The sequence below is a fragment of the Onychomys torridus genome, chromosome 14 (assembly GCF_903995425.1).
Source record: "Onychomys torridus chromosome 14, mOncTor1.1, whole genome shotgun sequence".
NCBI classification, from domain to species: domain Eukaryota; kingdom Metazoa; phylum Chordata; class Mammalia; order Rodentia; family Cricetidae; genus Onychomys; species Onychomys torridus.
Genome location: NC_050456.1, coordinates 13,277,901 through 13,281,984, shown reverse-complemented (window position 1 = coordinate 13,281,984; position 4,084 = coordinate 13,277,901).

Below are 4,084 nucleotides of genomic sequence, written 5' to 3'. Positions count from 1 at the left end.
GAGAAGAGCCTTCCCTTGAACAGCGGGAAGAATGAAGGATATTCAGAGAAGACCTGAGCAGGTACCTGTAGCCTGAGGCAAAGATGCCGTGGCAAATCCAAAGATAAACAAGGAGCAGTAACTGTTTGTTATTATAAACCAGCAAGCCTGTGATTTGCTTGCTCTACTGTTTTATAAAAGCAGAAGCATGACTTATGCAGTTGCCTATTTGAGAGCAGTTTATGGAAGAGATCAGGGATGAAAATATAAACTGGAACCCAAAGCCTTAAATGGATACATTATCAAGGAAGTGGGTGGAGATAGAAGAGAGATCCAGGGACAGTCCAGGGCCTTGATTGTGAGGGTATCCTGATGACGAGAAAGAGTGATCTTAGCTAGCAAGGGAAACTGGACAGTGGCTTATGACGAAGAGAAAAACCAGAAGTCTAGGGAGTCCTGGAGGAAAGTCTTTCAGGGAGGAGGAGATCAACCAAAGAAAATAACTGCTAGTCACATGGGTGAAAGATTGTGATGCCTATTTAGGAACTAGAAGGTGACTGTGGCCTAACAGAAGACAGCAGAGAAAGCAAATGAAGACTGAGAACCAGGAGACACTTTCTAAGCAATACAACTGAGGCGAGATTACGGAGCCCTGGGCTCAAGTGAAGGAGGAGGCTCCCGGTGAAGGCATGGGCTCCCTGCCTCTACAGAGCAGGAGAACCTTGAGCCACTGTGTGTGGAGTGGTGGTGACTGCAGTTTCTAGAACTATTTTCTCAGAGACCTAGGGAGCAAAGTCACTCACTGGGAGTGAAGATGGGGAACTTGAATTTTGAGGTAAAAAAAGAGACTAAAAGTGTTTTCGGGGTAGTGAGAAAATTATATAGAATTAGACAGTCCATTTTCTGGGAGCCACTAAAACTCTGTGAGATTAGGAATAATAATCTGGAGATAGGGCAAGACAACAATATATAAAAAACATTTACATATGTTTGACTTCATGGATGACAGGACAGAGAAGGTGGAGAGTTTGACTTAGCCATGACAGGGCTTTGCTAGGATTGTGCCAGAGGACAGAAATGAAGGGAACTGACATTTATGCAGAAAGGAGATGATGAGATTGAGATTTTAATGTAAGAAGGTGACATATGAATCTGATGTGAGAATTAGCTAAAGACACTGGTCAGGAGTCAGATGATAGGAAGTGCTGGAGGAGAAGAGGAGCTGAGGTAGAATGAGATTCTTGATTTTCTGCATGTGTAGAAACTGCCACTGAGGTTGTCTGAAATGGGTGGACTTAACATTAGAACAGACGAGCTCCAGTGTGTTGGAGGGAGTGTTCAAGTAGAAAATGAATAAAATTCTAAAGTCTGATGAGAAGAAAAGGGATGGGAGGAACAGTGGCCCAACTGTGCAGGGTAGACAGCCTGAGGACATGAAAGAAAACCGTGTCCTTTTGGAGATGAAGATCAAACTGAAGTGAAGGGGATGCTGCTGATTCCATGGCCCACTGGATTTCAAATGAAACAGAGCTACACAGTGAGAAGTCTGGGGAAGAAAGCGTAGATGGGAGTGTGGGGACAGCTGAGCTTCTTGAGACAATCAGTAAATCTGAAATAAGAAAAAAAGTATGTCCAAAGGTCAAGACAAGTAAATCATGAGAGCTGGCAGAGTGAAGGTTGAGGATGGGATTCTATTTATAGCATATAAATTTGGGAACCTTCTTATTCATGTCAAAGACAGGATGGACACGGTCTCTGTGCTTGAAAGACTTCTGGCCAGGGTATTAAGATGCTGTGGAGGTGGTACCTGTTATCAGAATCAACCAGCATGAGCAGGTGACCTTGTTTTCAAGGCCTTCAGGTTTAGAACATAAGACTTTTGTCATCATAGTGACTTTTCTGAATATGTCATTAAAGCCATGAGTAAGTAGCTAAGTATTTAGTAATCACATTAAAAGCAAGAAATTAAAAAGTCATGGTGAGAACTTGAACGTATGACAGCTGCAGAACCAGCACCATTACCTGTCATCATTTTTATTTCTTTATTTTATAAGTATTACTTTGAGCAGACCACTGTCCCTGGCCTAAAAGACCTTTCAGACATGATAAAAAAAAATGTCCACACTATTAAACATGAAAAGAATAAATCAGGGCTGTGTACCCGCTTCCCTCTGCTCTGATCATATTGCAGCAATGGATTTTGTTGTAAATGGGTCAGTTTCATAGGGGAAACATTTTCAAGAAAGTTGTCCATCTTTGTACTTAAGAAACTTTACCTCAAGTTTTTACAAAGACTCTGAAGACTAGAACCCTTGGAGCAGATTAATTTACATACTTCTTAGTACAAAGACCACTTTCTCTCAAATTGAAGCCTAGAAATATCAAGTGAGGTCACTGGTGGTTTCAATTAGAAAATTTTGTATGACAGTTGGGACAGAAATATAACTTATTTTTATAAGGTACATTTTCATAGCGACTTCACTTATTATGGTGAATTTCATGACAGAATTTAACTTTTTGCCCATTTTAATTTATGTTGTTAAAGTGTTACATTTGAGTACTTTGCTTAATTGGCTTCTAGAGAGTGACTGAGAGACATGGGTATGCAGTCAGCTCTGAATCTCCATAGACATTTTCTCTAACCTTCTGTGATAATATTATGCTTAGGGGCTGCCAGGAAATAGTATAAACACCCTTGTGAATCCCAATTCTAGGAAAGCCAATCTGTGGAACGATAATAAGCCATGTGGTTCCTTGGTGTTTGTAGTCCTCTGAGTTGTGAGATCCGAGCGATTGAACTATGAGAGTCTGAGGCTCCAATGTGCTGCATTTAAAAGTGGGATGTGTTTTAGTTAATCAATAATACCCTATATTTTGGAAGAGAAACTATAGATACTGTAGCTACTTACTTAGCTTTTTATTTCTTGTAAATATCAGCTAGAGACAAAACAAAACAGAGCAATCTGCAAGCAAGGATGGACATACATTCATAATGTGTCATTTCATCTTTCAGGTGGAAGTCATAGTTGATTGGAGTGTACAATGTAGGTTTTATTAGTTGGAGAAAGTAGATTGCAGGACTAATGTTTATTACGATTACTATTGTTATTATTATTATTATAATTATTAGCGTTCAAGGCAGGGTTTCTTTGTGTAACAGCCCTGGGTGTCCTGGAACTCTCTTTGTAGACCAGGCTTAGATTAAGGGATTGCACCAGTAAGCCTGACAATTCCAATTATTTAATGTAACTTTGGTTCATGTGTTTGTAATTTATCACAGAGAACTTACACATTAAAAAATTGTTAACAAATTAAAATATATCACATGCAGTAATTTACATTTTTTTATATTGACTAAATGAATAAAGTTTTTTAAAAATCACAAAATCTGACTTTCTAACTTAGTAGTTTGCAGTGTGATGTCAGCCAAAAGAGTCGTATAGTTGAATGATAAAGGGGAGCCAATGCATAGGGTATTGTATATAATGAATTCCATTTTTAGCTGAAGCTATGTAGACAGTTTTAGTCAATATAAGATAAATCGATGTCAGAAATTTATCAGTCATTTGTTTTCTAAATTGCTTCTATATATCATTTCAAATTGCCAAGAAGACTATCACTATTAAAAAGAGAATCATATCAAATAAGTGAAAGTGGCTGTATTAGTTTTTTCTTGCTGATTTCACAGATTGTCACAGACTTGGTGGGCTAAGACAGCACAACTCACAGTTCTGGGGGTCAGAGGGCTAGCATGGGCTTCGCTGGTGTCAGCAGCTTTGGGGCGAACCAGCTTCCTACTTCCCTGTTCCACTTTGAAACTCCTCATAACTCATGAGAACAATCTTCTAAGGCCACCTTATTATCATTACATCCTAATTCTTGTAGTGTAACCCAACTTATTTATAAGTTCTGGCCATTTTTTCAGAGCCATGGGAGATCTGTGGAAAAATCTAATCTCAGGAAAAATCTAAAGATACAAAAAAATCTAAAGATACAAATGGCAACTGAGGAGTTTCTAAATAGTTCTTGCTTCACACCTGGAAAAATATAGCTTTCAACTTAATAATTGTTACTAATATTTTATTCTTTCACAACCAACTTAATG